Source organism: Telopea speciosissima, chromosome 6 (genome assembly GCF_018873765.1).
Source record: "Telopea speciosissima isolate NSW1024214 ecotype Mountain lineage chromosome 6, Tspe_v1, whole genome shotgun sequence".
Lineage (NCBI taxonomy): Eukaryota > Viridiplantae > Streptophyta > Magnoliopsida > Proteales > Proteaceae > Telopea > Telopea speciosissima.
Window position 1 is genome coordinate 59,015,686 of NC_057921.1, and position 15,604 is coordinate 59,031,289.

Sequence of the window (15,604 nt, forward strand, 5' to 3'; positions counted from 1 at the left end):
GGAGTTCACCATCTCCAAGATTTTTCTCTTCTACTTTAATTTCTTTCTTTCTTTATTATCAATTTCTCTGCCAAAGTAACCGGCCCCCTAAAAGCTTTACTCTTTCAGATTTGACCACTCGATCGATCTTACCACTCTTTCTCTCTCTTACTCATCTATACACACACAATCACACATACGTAATTCAAGTAACAGAGATCCTCTCTATCTTCTGCTTTTACCCTTGATACCTTTGCCCTTTTCTAAATTTAATTTTTTATTATTTTAACTTTGTTTGGGCTAATTTAGTAGGCCTTATACAGTTAAAATCCTTGCTAGCTTGCTTTCCACTTTCCAGTTTCCTCCACACATTTCGAGGGTATTTTTTTTCTTCTTTCTTTCTTTCTTTTCCCTGATAATTCTTCCCCTCCCCCTTCCCTTTCCCCCTTAGTCCCTTACAGTCTGTTTTGTTACAAATGTAGCAAAGTAGCCTCAACTTCGTTGAAAAAGATGGCTCCCATTCTCTTACATGACTTCTAAAACTATCACCATCCATCCACATGTAAGCAAGCATTGGGTATTTGGGTTTCCCTCTTCCCTAAAATTTCCCTAAACGTAAAGCTTCACTCACTCACACCAAACTAGCCAGGAAGGAGAGAGAGAAAAAGAATCAATCCTTGATATATATATTTCTAATTTTAAGGAAAGGATCCTCTCAGCTGGTGTGGTGGCCAGGTAAGGGAACCCACCAATGAGGATGGAGAGAGAAAGAAAGAGAAACTAGTAACAAGCATTGATCGAGAATCTTAGTACCCTTTATTTATTATATGTAAGAAGAAAGGTGTTTGATGATTCTTATGCAAAGTATTTTGATACATGTGACGTTGAGATCGAACTGATTAATGTTCAGTGTCTATGTCTAGAGACTCAAGAATCTTGAGGCTTTGTTGGTCTTTTAAGGGCCACAAATTTTGGGTCTAGAAATTGAAGATAATGTCCATCAAATGTGAATCATGCGTTTTGTGGGGGAGATGGGGACAACAGTGAGTGAAGCAAGTTAAAAGGTCCCCCAAAAAACATTAAATTCAACAAGTGAGACTAACTACTTGTATGGGAAGAACATCATCAGTACATGTACTACGAATCAACCTTTTAATACATATTTGATATATAACTCATCTATAACATTAATACAACCAACTTCCAAGATGAGTACGTAATTAATGATCATAATTAATCTTATCAACCATTAATGCTAGATCGATGGATAGGCCTTGTTTTTTTTTTTTTTTTTTCTTTTGAAGTTTGAGCCTGCTTGGATGAAGACATGGAGTGAGTGAGAAAATTATTATTTATTAATTGGAAAGGTGGCCACAAAAACCAATAGCTAAAGCTATATATATATATATATGATTGTACAATCATGACCCAGAAGAAGCAGAAAGGCTTTTTGAGATATGACTGTACAAGTGTGGGGTTTGTGTCACGCTGGACCGAAAGCTCCAAAACAGATACTAATGGTAGGTAGTACTGGTAGGTACTGTGACTCTGTGAGTTTAATACAATCTTTACGGTCTATAAGACTCGGACAACAATTCCACTTGTGTAGGGCAATGTGGATGCCCCCTGTTGAGTTGAATTGTATACCGTACTTGTGTTTTTTTTTTTTTTTTTTTTTTTTTTTAACACTTACACAAGACTGATCGATGAGACCTTAGACTTCCCAGAATGTCTCTAGAGCTAGGGACGCAGTGACCCTGAAATGAAATCTGACCCAGGAAAGGACAAAAGAGTTCTATTTTTTTTTTTTTTTTTTTGGCCTTTCTTTTTTACTGTTAGGATGTCCAATAATGATACACACCACCACACATATATACATACACAGAGTGGTGGTGCTTACTGTTTGGGTATCCGTTTCTACATCTCAAGCCCTGACAGCGTGCACAGTGATCAGTGATAGATTACTGGATACTGCAATGGGTTGAAACCCATACATATAACATCGCATATCCGACCACCACAACACATGATTGATGAACCCACTTGAGCAAAGACCGGGCTGCTGTGTATTCGGGCAGCCGGGCTGCAAGTGCAGCATCAAACTCAAGGTGGTGCGTTTTGACTACTTTACCACTGTTCAAGCGTCTTGTTCAAGCAGATGTAAGGCAATCAAAGCACAATGTCTTGAGTATGGCGTTGTACATGCAGCCTGACTGCCCGAATGCATAGGATTTTTTTACTCAAGGCAAGACCCCTCTCTCTCTCTCTCTTATAAACACAAGGATCGTCACTACCAATGTGAGAAGCTATATCTCTAACGAATCAAATTTAAATGATATATTTGGAGAGATGCATGCCTTGACTGTTGTTCCATCTCATGAGTCATGATATATATATTTGTCGTCTACTCTCTCTCTCTCTCTCTCTCTCTCTCTCTCCTATTGCATTTCAGTGTCTTGATCATGTTGGTAGAATGGGATCCCATGCTCAGCGTATGCATGCATGCATAAATGTACGGTTGGGTGAAGGCTATCACAGCCTGCAAAAGCCTGTGCTCAAGTATTGCTTCCCTCTGTTGGCTAGATTGTGGGGATCTCTCTCTCTCTCTCTCTCTCTCACACACACACACACACATATGGGCGTGTTGGGGTTGTGTGTTTGTGAGTCTGTGGTGGGGGGTAGACACCAATAAAGGTGAAAAGGAATCACCTGCGGTGTTTGATATTTTGGAGTTTCAGCTTTAGTTTGGTTTGCCTCGTCTGTGGCAATAGCGTTCGGGTGGTTTGGGGATCACTAAATACCCCATTGTCCACCCCCTCCCACGGCCCCACATGCATGGGAAGTACTGAAGGGAGTGAATGTTTATATACGTTCACAATTCACAGTCGTTCAGATGGAACATTATCATATAATAGATTCTATTTAGATTATTCACGTACGTGAACGCGAACATTCCCTGCTCACTTGATAAGTAGTTTAAAGGGAGTGTTGCAATGGACATTTATATATGTGAAATTGATTAATTCGTTTCAAAACGACGATACAAATAGGCAACCGCACAAAAGGAGGATGAGATAATGAGATACGAGTTCACGCTTTATCCTATCCTTTAGGCTATAGGATAGACAAGGGAAGAAGACAGCCCTTTCCAAACAATAAGACAACTCTCCGACCCATCAGGTCAATTCAGAAAGAAACAAATAATACAGCTCAGATGACTCGGCCCAACTTGGTTCCTTTGTGACCTATCTGGAGGTTGAGTTGGGATTTAGGTCTTCCGACTAAGACAACTAACTATGTTTGGAAACCAAGGAGGCAAAAAAAAAAAGGATTCAATTCAAAATTTTTTGAATTTGAGGAGACAAATGGTCAACATAAATCAATCATTGTGTCATTATTTTTTTTTCTTGGCCATATTATGTCTTTTCTTTTCTTAGCTTCCAAACATAGCCCATGTTTGGGTGTCAAGAAAAGAAAATTTGGAGATTAAACACATAAATCAATCATTGCATTATCATACTTTTGTCTTATTATGTATTTTCTTTTCTTTTATTTCCTTGGCATCCAAACAGAGCATTAGAGTTGGGATAACCATACGTATTAGCAAAAAGTGAAATAATTAAACACCATCCAAGTGAAACTATCTACATTAATTAACCTCCAAAATCAAATAATAATATAATCTAATGTTGTGATTCAAATCTAAAAGGCTATCACGCATCCTAATTGGCATCTTGTTGTTCCTGGTCACCAGTGCAGTCCATGCACTAACATGTTTCATTATTTGTGTCTAAGAATCATAATATGCACAGATAATACATGTATTAATAGGCACAACTTACACATATAAACATTGCATGAACTATGATCTAATGTAAGTACAATGATGCAAACACCTTTTTGGTTTTACTACATGTGCATGTTTGATAAGGGTGAGGAACACAACCGTTGATCTGACAAGTGCCATTTCTTGCATTACTCGATTGAGCACCACCAGGAGTCATATTTATTTTACCCTAGCTGATCGGACCGGGTCTGGGATCAAGCAAACTCCCCTCGTGGGAGATTTTAATCCGGTTCTAGAGGTGTAAGGGAATTCCTATCCATACCCTCATTCTGATTCTGGAGGATAGTGTACTCCCCTGTGGGAGGTCTTATCCTCAATTCTATTCTGGTGTTCTCATCCAACACCTAATCCCTACTAGAAAAGGGTGTAGTGTGGGTTCTAGTTCTGGATTCTAAGTGTTTGGATTAGGACCTTGTGTCCAATTTATTCTTTCTATTTTAAAATGAGATTCTAACATATGCTGACATGACATTTCATCACTCATTAATATGACCTTATGACACATACATAGCATATTGTTCATTGTAAAGCATGAAGCGTGATTCAATATTTGTAAACATCATAAACGATCACACAAAATCTCAAGTATAAGAGAATTCATGATTAACTGACTTAACATTATATAGGAGGCATATCAACCATGAAAAAGTCCATGATTTAAATTACCTTGATATTTGGATAGAATTACACCTTTCCCAAGTCTCTAGTCTTTCTCTCGTATAATGTATAGTCCCTAGGTATGTATTTTTTTTTTTTGGTAATAATCCCTAGGTATGCTCACCTATCATATCACATTAATATTTTCTTTGATCGTTTCTAAAATTTACATTTCTATCCCCATAGGGGTATTCTGGTCATTTGTGCAAAAATCTAGGTTTTTATGGCACTTAAAGTTGTTTTCTATGTTTATCATCATTTATGGTAATTCTGTGTATTTTGGAGTTCCAAAACTACCCTTAAGGTTAGTGTTTCATAGCATTTATGCTAAAATTAATTTTTAATGTCATTCTGCTAATTTTCATACTTTATGGTATTTTTTGATAGATGTCTAAAATACCCTTTGTGTCCCACATTATAAACATCAAAACAGAAAAAAACCTATTTTACCCTATTATGTCCACCGACTGAGAAAATATGAAATAAATACTTCTGAAACTCCAAATGGGTTGAAACTGATTTTATGAAACCTAACTCATAGACATCCCCCCTTCATACAAAAATCAAATCAGAAAATCCTTCCTAGCTAAGGTACCTTTCCTTCAAATACAATGTCCAGATTATGACAGATTTTGAGTAACAAAATTGAAACTTAATTTAGTCCAAAAACTAGATAAGAATTCAAGGTCTAAGTCGGCCCTTTGATAAAATTGCCAATCTCGGGTACAACAAAACATCGTGACAACAACCTATCTGGTACGTACGTACGTATGTACAGGGATTTTTTGACATATCAAATTAAATTAATTAAAATTTTAAGTGATCATATGCACACATATATATACCCCCAATAAATATCTTAGACCATGAATCAATTCCTGACCGACTATGGTCAATAACACGAACAATCTTGAGCTGCTATTCTGTCTGTCCAACTTAGAAAATGCTGACAACATGCATGCAAAAGCCCTATTTTCTCTCTCATTACCTCTCAAGTTTGAATTTGATCGCTTTTAGGTCATGATTTAAACTTATGAAAACAATAATAATTATAAAACCATGAAAAATACATGTGTTTAGCCATAGGAAACTCAGAATGTATTCGATCTCAAGCAACGAAACCCCTAGCCTACCCCCCATGTTGCATTGTATGAACTAAGTAGAAAAAAAGGGCAAGGATCAACATACCTCTTTGAAAACAAACTTTTCTCCACCAAGATAAATAAATAAAAACCCCTTTTGAAGATCGACCTTGAAGCTACAGCCTACAGGTAAGTGACAACAATTAATAAGCCCTCTCATTCTCCTTCATTTATTTTTTTTTCTATCTCCTTTCTACCTCTTTATCTTTTTCTCTCTCTTTCTCTTTCTTGCTCTCTCGATCGCTCTCACTTTTACGAATTTTGGGGGGGGGGGGGGGGTGAGGATTCACTCAAATTCGTGGGAGGCAGCTCCTCCGCACCTACCTCCTCATGTTGGTGTTTCACTCAATCTTCTCCCAATCACCACCCCTTCTATCTAATTAAGTCCAACCCAAGGGTCTACATACATTGTATCTATACCTAGCAATGTGTAATATTCCTCTAGTCCACTCACAATTACCATATTGGATTTGATTACGAATCTCATTTTCTTTCCCCATTCAAAAAATATCCCAATCGACTCTTCAATCAAACTAATTACTCCAAGATTTTCTTTACAATCACTCTCTCTCCTAATCATCCATTTCATTCATTCCATAATCAAAACAAAAATTCAAATTAAAGACAAGAAGGTTGCCCACTCAATTTGAGTGAGGTGAAAAAATAATATTTTGTTACAGAATTGCAACAAATTAAACCTTTGGCCTCACACAAGCAATGCAAGATCTCTAGCTACCATTAAGCTAGAGCCAATTTTGTGTATAAATTTGTGTTGGAAAAAAATTAAATGACCCAAAAACATATATGCAACACAAATACATACATACATGTACAAAAAGTAACAAAAGACAGGAATGCCCTTCCACATACATACCCAGATCAGAAGTTCATAACTTACTATAATTTCCTTCCTTCCCAAATTCTGTATCTGCATGTACACATGCACTAGAATTAGTGTCTCCCATGTATATGGGGTATTACAATTATTATCCGTTTACAACCTTCAGAGATGGACTCAAGCATCGCCAATTTAATAACCAACTATAAAAGAATTGAAAGTTTGTAGAGAAGATATTGCAAATAACAAGTAGCGAAACTTATCAAGACTGATGAAACCACCCTCTTTCTCTGTAATTGGAACACAATTCACTTCGAGGAAATGAACAGGTGAGGATGGTTCAAAATATACAAGAATGGCCATAAAAACATACGACGATGCATTGATATACATTAATGCTATTTGATTAAATTGAAATCTGAAATTTGACATGTGGGTAATTAATAAAGCTGTAAAACTAATCTCATGGTCAGTTGGGTAAACAAACACTTCGATCACATGACTCAAGGTGGTGGACCATTCATTCGGATAGGCTTACACGTAGATCGGGGTGAAAACAAACTTTTCCCCTAGTAGGTTAACGTTCCTTTCCCCCCCCGCCCCCCCTTATAATGTCTTAATTAATGAGGTTGCATGTATGGTTGTACTAAGGCTGCTGGAACTTCGGGTGTCTGTCAGCTAGGAATCTATACGCTGTAAAGCCAAGTGGAAGAAGCGAAGGGTAACTCCTCGAGCAGGCCAGGAGTGAGTGAGTCAAACTAGGTCTTATTGGCTTAATTTTGAAGAACAGCTAATGCCTCTGACGATTGAGACTTTAATAGTTCACATGATATCTGACTGAATCTTGTAGATATATCGCAGACCCAGATGTGCAATCTAATTACCTGACTCAGTCTACTGTCTGTTGTCAAGTAACTCTTGAGCTTGAAGCCGGCCACAAGCCGGGTGGGGGGGGGGGGGGGTGGGATTCAGATTTCAGATAGTCAACAAGATTCAAATATCATATTTTTTTGGGAAAGGCCAGGTTTCTTACGTTGTCCGAGTGCAGTTTCAGACAGATAAGGGAACGAACCCCATTTGGAATTTGACAATATGAGGAGGAGGGGCATTTATGATATATCACCCCTTCACGTGAACAGTGATATGTAAGAAGTTGCACAACTTCATTTTTTAGATGGCATTCTACACAAATTTTTTCCCCATGTTTTTATTTGTATGTTTTTTGTGGCATATATATATCTTTGCAATATCAATGGATGAAAACAAAATGAAAGAAGTTTGGTGCTTTCACAAGAACCTGCCCCAGTTTTCTTCCAGCTCCATCCCAATCCCTGTGGCCTTTGGAAATCATAAGTCTCTTTTTATAGGTGACTGACATTTCTAAAGAAATGTCATTTTCTCTCTGTCATAATCTCTACTTAACTAAACTGTTGCGTTTTTGGGCCGACAGGGCTTTTAACACCAAGTCGAGTTTTGTGTATAACCTCAATGTAAATTTGCCCTATAAATAATGTATACATTTTACTTTCTCACCAAAAAGAAAAAAGGAAAATGAAAGATGGACAAATGCTGCATAGTTTTTTTTTTTTTTTTTTAATCGATAGGGGGAAAAATAACAAACCAAATTAAACAACCCAGCCACCCAACCCTATGGTGCGGCCACCGCCACCAAGGGCAGAACACAGCCCAAAAATAGCCTTACCACCACACACCAACCAAGATGATGCAAGAAAAGAGAACCCCACAACACCCCAAAGTAACTCATCCTAGTCTACTTGGGATGAACTCCCCAAGAGGACGAAATAAATAAGTTTCATTCTTGGGGTCTTGGGACCATTTGGAGGGGAGGCACGACATAATTTTTCTACATCTATCCGGATATCCTTAATTATCAATGGCTTAGTCCGTGTTTTATTTCGGAACAGGCAGAGGTTAATTTCTCTCCGTCCAATTTGAGAGATGGTCCCATAGAATGCAAACTTGGCTATGCTCCCAATCGAGTCCCCCTTGAAAAGATTTGCAATCCAATCCGCTTCCCGCGTAACTGGTATGAAGAGAGAAAGGAAGAAGAACGAAGAAGAAAGTGGAAGAACAAAAGTTGAATCTTTTCTTGTTTTATTCCTCTATAATCAGGTATATTTAAAGCCAAACAAGACCGTAGTTCAAGAATACAGTCCCTCTTGCAACTAAGTAACAGAGTTCCTAACCACACAACTAATCTAACAGAATTTTTAACCAAATCCCTTACAACACACATGGTCTTTAACCAATTTCTTACAGCAACACATGGTCCTTGGTCCAGGCTGGAGCTTGTTTGGTTCTTACACTTCTCTCCCTCTTCTGCTGGCTTGGTTCCAACTGGCCCTATTTATTAACAACTGGATCTTGAGCATTCACAACTAACTCTGTTGTGTTAATTGGTATTTGCATCGTCATATCATTCCCTAACCCATCAAAAGCAACCTTGCCCTCAAGGTTGATAGTAGGAAACCAGGAAAGAAAATGCTCATAGTCCTCCCAAGATGCATCTTCCATAGGCAAATCCTCCCACTGGACCAGAACCTGGGGAATCAATCTGCCACTGCGGATGACTTGTCGGGTAGCCAACACAACAATTGGTAGGTGAACTGGTTGTTGATTGAAACTCAGCTTAGGTAGGGAGCTGGTACCCTCTTTAGGCATAGTTCCCAGAAAGGGTTTGAGCATGGAAATGTGAAACACATGATGTATTTTACTATAGGTAGGCAGTTCTAATTGATAAGCCACGGTTCCAATTCTCTTAAGTACTGGAAATGGCCCATAGAATCGTCTACCAAGCTTATGGTTGCTCCTCAAAGCCAGCGATAGCTGTCTATAGGATTGTAATTTGAGTAACACCAAATCCCCCTCTTTAAATGTCAGGTCCCTATGATGTGTATCAGTAGCTTTCTTCATGGTTGCTTGCGCTTTTAGTAAGTTCTGCTTCAGTTCTTGAAGAATGGCAGTCCTATCAGGCAAGTCATGGTCCAACGCCTCAAGCCTACTAGAGCCGGAAATATAATCATGTAGTGCAGGAGGAAGTCTGCCATATAGGGCTTGGAATGGGGTCATACCAATTGCTGTATGAAAGGAAGTGTTATACCAAAGTTCTGCCCAACTCAAATACTTGAACCACTGCATAGGTTTCTCATGCACAAAACATATAAGGTATTGCTCCAAGCATTTGTTAAGAGCTTCAGTCTGCCCATCTGATTGTGGGTGATATGTAGTGCTTCTGTAGAGAGTAGTACCACTCAACTTAAACAACTGTTGCCAAAACTGACTTAGAAAAATTGCATCCCTGTCAGACACCATTGATTTAGGAAACCCATGTAATTTAACTACCATGCTGACAAAGAGATTAGCCACCTTAGTAGCTGTATATGAAGCAGGTAAGGATCCAAAATGAGCAGATTTAGTGAGGCGATCCACTACGACCAAAATCACAGAGTAACCATGTGATTCGGGCAACCCAGTTATGAAATCAAGGGAGATGTCTTCCCAAACCTGTTGGGGAATAGGTAAAGGTTGAAGTAGACCAGCTGGTTTTGTTGTCAATGCTTTAGTCACTTGACAAACAGTACACTGTTGCACAAAAATGGTGATATCCTTTCTCATAGCCTTCTAATAGAAGCTTCTAGCAACTCTCTTAAAGGTCCTCAAGATGCCTGCATGCCCCCCCAAAGGACTGGAGTGGAATTCAGTCAATATCAACCCCTTAAGGACAGAATTGGAGCTGATGACTATTCTGTCCTTATAGTAGAGTAAGCCGCCCCTGACATCATATCCTTCAGGCCGAAGGAAACCCTAGTTCCATTGGGAGTGTAAGTGTTGTAACTCAGGACTCTGTGAGTTCTCAGCTACTAATTCTCGTGTAATATCAAACTGTGTAGTTGATAGAGTAAGGAAAAACTCCACGCGTTTTGCATCACTGGTTTGAGTGTCGGATTGTGCTACAAGTACTCTGGACAGGGCATCAGTTGCATCATTCTCTTTCCCTGGCCTATACACAATTTGGTAGCAATATCCCATGAGCTTACTGAGATAGTAATGCTGTTCTGGTGTTTGTACCACTTGAGGCATTAAGTCTTTGAGGCTTCTATGATCGGTCAAGATAATGAACCTTCTGCCCAATAGGTAATGTCTCCACTTGCCTACTGCTGCAGTAATAGCAAACAACTCTCTAACATATGTGGAAGAACCTTGCATTCGTGAGGACATTTTCTTGCTATAATATGCAAGAGGGTGACCTTCTTGACTAAGTACAGCCCCCACTCCCACGCCGGATGCATCAGTTGCAACCACAAAATCCTTTGAAAAGCTGGGTAAGGCTAGCACCGGAGCTGAAGTCATGGCTTGTTTCAGTGCTTCAAAGGCCTGTTGGGCTTGCTCAGACAAAGTAAAGGCATATTTTCTTGAGCAGGTTTGTCAAAGGGGCAGCAATTGAATCATATTGCTTAACGAATTTTCGGTAGTAACTCATGAGGCCTAAAAATCCTTGCAACTATTTCAGATTGTGGGGACGAGGCCACACAATCATGGCTTGGATTTTGCTGTCATCAACCTATACTCCTTGTCCTGACACAATGTGTTCGAGGTAATCAACAGAGGACTGACTGAATACGCATTTGTTGAGCTTAGCATATAAGTGATTGGACTGAAGGCATTGTAATACCAATTGTAAGTGATGCACATGCTCCGATATACTGCGGCTATAAACTAAGATGTCATCAAAAAACACTATCACAAACCTCCTTAGAAAGGGTCTGAAAATTTGATTCATGACTGCTTGAAAAGTAGAGGGAGCGTTGGTCAACCCAAAAGGCATGACGACAAACTCATAGTGCCCCTCGTGAGTTCGGAAAGCTGTCTTGTGAATATCCGGCTCATGTACCCTAATTTGGTGGTTTTCGGACTGTAGATCTAGCTTGGAAAATACAGATGCCCCATATAACTCATCCATTAGTTCTTCTACTGTTGGAATAGGGAACCTGTCCCGAATGGTGATTGTATTTAAGGCTCTGTAGTCAATGCAAAACCTCCAACTCCCATCTTTTTTTTTTACAAGAAGAACCGGAGAAGAATAAGGACTTGTGCTGGTTTTGATAATGCCTTGGTCTAACATCTCGGTAACCAATTTTTCAATTTCACTTTTCTGAAAGTGGGGATATTTGTAGGGTCTGACATTCACTGGTTGAGCGGCATTTCGAATGGGAATGTGGTGGTCAGTAGGCCGACAAGGGGGAAGACCTTTGGGAATTTGAAAAACTTGATCATACTCAAGTAAAACTGATTGTATAGAAGGGTGGACAGCAGGTTGCATATCTTTATCATAAATGATTGTAGTTAATTGAAAAATAGTAGCAATGCCATCAGAAGAAGCTAATCTCCTTAATACCTTCAACTGCAGGGGTTCTGCATTCAAGAAGGGTTCCCCTACCAAATGCACTTTTACTCCTTCATACTCGAAATCCATAGTCAGTAGTTTATAATCAGTGAGGACAGGGCCCAGGAGTTCTAACCATTGAATACCTAGAACAATGTCTGCGCCATCAATGGGTAAGACAAAAAGGTCAAACTGGAAGTTATGCCCCTGTAGCTGTAGTGGAACAACCTTATATTGTTATTTATAGACCAAAAATTCCCCATTCCCTACAAACACCTTGAACTGTTTACAAGGAGTAATGGTCAATCTCAGTTCATTAGCCACACTCTCCGTGATGAAATTATGAGTGCTGCCACTGTGGATTAGAAGTTGAAGGTGATGCTCAGCCAAAGTACCTTTCAAGCGAATAGTGCGAGGATTGAGGTGACCAGCTAAGGCATGCATACTAATCTCATGTAACACAGTAGACTCCAACTGGGTATCTTCAATGGGATCTGTAAAGTCTACTTCCTGCATGTCCTGTGGGTCACTAATTAAAAGCAAGAACCTGGTCTTGCATTTATGCCCCCTAACATACTTTTCATCACAGTTATAACAGAGGCCTTTTTCCCTCCGTGCATTCATTTCAGTAGACGAGAGCTCACGAATTCTAAAAGGGTTAGTGGTATTAGGGGTTACCTGATGAGGCTTAGCGGCTGTAGATGTAGGAGAGGGTCCAAGAATACCAGCAGTAAAGGAAGAGGCAGGTGCAGACCAAGACCTGACCTCTAGATATTTTTGTTCATATAATTTTGCCAAACTCATTGCCTGCAACAATGACACAGGTTGAGCAATGAGTATATCCCTCTTTAATTCAGGTTTCAAACCCAAAGTAAATATGCTGATGAGCAGGGGTTCTGCGATGCCAGTAACTTTGTTGGAGAGAGCTTCGAATTGATCCTGATACGCAGTCACTGTAGAGGTCTGTTGAAGATGAACCAGGGCCCCCTTATGATCCTCATACAAAGAAGGACCAAATCGCATTGCGATCGCCTGCAAAAACCCTTGCCAACCCTGGATCAAGCCACTGTTCTTCATCCATTGGAACCAAGTTGAGGCAGTGCCATCAAGATGGAAAGAAGCAATCTATAATCTCTATTCCTCCGAGGTTTGGTGAAAATCAAAATATTGTTGAATCTTAAAGATCCAGCTCTGCACATCATTGCCATCAAACCGAGGCACATCGAGCTTCAAAAACCTTGGCGTGGGAAGAACTGGTCCATCAAAGCGTGAAGGAGAGATGGTGCTCGCAGAAGATCCAGGTAAACCTTTAACAGTAGTTGTTAATGCCCCAATTACAGCCTGGAGATCGAGTACGGTCTGAGTAACTTCATCCATTCGAGCATCAATTTCATGGCGGAATGTCTCAGAATCCCTCTGAAATTGTAAGAGAGCGTCATCAAGACCGGCAGTTTTCTGTCGAGTAGCCATGAAGGCAAGAAATGAAAGCACCAATTTTGTTATGAAGAGAGAAAGGAAGAAGAACGAAGAAGAAAGTGGAAGAACAGAAGTTGAATATTTTCTTGCTTTATTCCTCTGTAATCAGGTATATTTAAAGCCAAACAAGACCGTAGTTCAAGAATACAGTCCCTCTTGCACCTAAGTAACAGAGTTCCTAACCACACAACTAATCTAACAGAATTTCTAACCAAATCCCTTACAACACATGTGGTCTTTAACCAATTTCTTACAACAACATGTGGCCCTTCAATCTCTTACAGCAACACGTGGTCCTTGGCCCAGGCTGGAGCTCGTTTGGTTCTTACACTTCTCTCCCTCTTCTGCTAGCTTGGTTCCAACTGGCCCTGTTTATTAACAACTGGATCTTGAGCATTCACAACTAACTCTGTTGTGTTAATTGGTATTTGCATCGTCATATCAGTAACACTCCTTGAAGGTCTACTGTTGGGGAAGCAAAACTTATAGATAGCTTCCCATACCCGGAAAGTAAAGGGCCATTTGAAGAACAAGTGATCCATGTTCTCACCTCCGTTCTAGCAAAATCTATAGAAAGGGGAAATCTGGATACTCTTAAAGAGCTGGTCTTTGGTGCCAAGAGCATCGAGAATGCACTGCTAAATAGTAAATGACTGACAAGGGATAGAAGACACCTCCTGTAGACACCTCATTTTGTTACCTTGGAGGTTGTTCTAACGAATGGGACCTTTGATTTTGAGAAATATATCCCACCTAAACCCTAATGGCTTGGTTACTTTAAGAGTTACAGTTGTGACATGGATGTTCAGTGTTGGCCTTCATGACTAGGGGTGTCAACTGGTCGGGCTCGATCGGTCACGGTCGGGCTCGATCAGTCACGGTCGGGCCTAGCCGGGCCTCACCAATTTTACAAGCTGCACCTTGTCCGACCATTTAGGCATTCGGGCTTGCCTTGGACGGGCATGGTACAGTTTCATTTTGGTCGATCGGTATTCGGTCTTTAATCGGGGCAGCCTTATTCAGACTAAACGAGCCTAAACCGAGTCTAAAACAAGCTAATGAGTCGTTTAACTCTAAATGGTCTCTAAATGGTGAGGGCTTAGTAATTGATATCTAACAAAGTAAGATCTAAAAACTAAAACTAAGCCTCATCTCACCTACGTCAAGTATATCTAACCAATAAATGTCAAAGACCAACAAAGAAACAAACAAAAAAAAGGAAATTTGGAGGGAAGGGAAGGGGAAGTTTATACGTTAAAGGGTCGATTGGGTCGGGCTATAACAGGGCGGTCTAGGTCGGGCTTAGAATCGATCGGTCCGGTCGGGCGCCCGATGGGCTAGGAACCCACACCAGGACCGCCCGATTACTAAACGTGTCAGGCTTAAGCCCGGCATGTTTAGTAATCTGGCCGGGCAGGGCCGGGCTTTAACCGGGCAGGCTCGGTTGGGCCTGGCGGGCTGGGCCTGGAATTGACACCCCTATTCATGACTTTAAATGACAATAGCTGTCTAAAATTCATGATCGGTTAGAGTTGATTGAGATCCCTTGCTCATATGTCAAGTTTAATCCATGGTTTGAGGTATTGGTATCAGATCTTTAGCCACCAATCCCAATACCATACTGACCCCGTGTCGATGGAATGGTACAGACCAGGGGTAAAACAATAAAAATACAAGACTAAAACCATGGTTTAAACCCTACAGGATTTTGCTATATATGTATCAAAACAAGGCTTTAACAATATAAAGTATGGGCGAGTTCACAATGGTGTGGTCGAAGTAGAGTAAACACGCATGAGACATACATAGGGATACATGCCAATATAGATTCTGTCTGTCAATTCCAATTTGATTTCGCTGGGAATAAGTTGGATTCAATATGGATAGATTCAGGTGTAATCGGGATCGATCCTTGATTGATTATTCCAAGTGGACGTCACTTGTGCAACCGATTCTGATCCGAGTTTTAAACACTGGGAACATGGGAATGGGTTCCTAGCATAGGAGGGTAGGAATCACTTCCCTACCCATACTGAACACCCAATTCAGCATAAGACATTCCAATGTCGAAGGCATGAAGATGCAGTAGAGGCTCTACTTCTCTAGTGTGGTCATTGAGTCCGGCCATAATTGGGCATAGGCCGCATTTGCATCTGCCGGACCAGCACATCAGCCTCAGGTTAGAAAGAGAGTTCAAATTTCCACTACTTGCTTGGTAGAGGAGACCTTGGAGGAGGAGGGGAGACCTAGGTTTGTCAAAA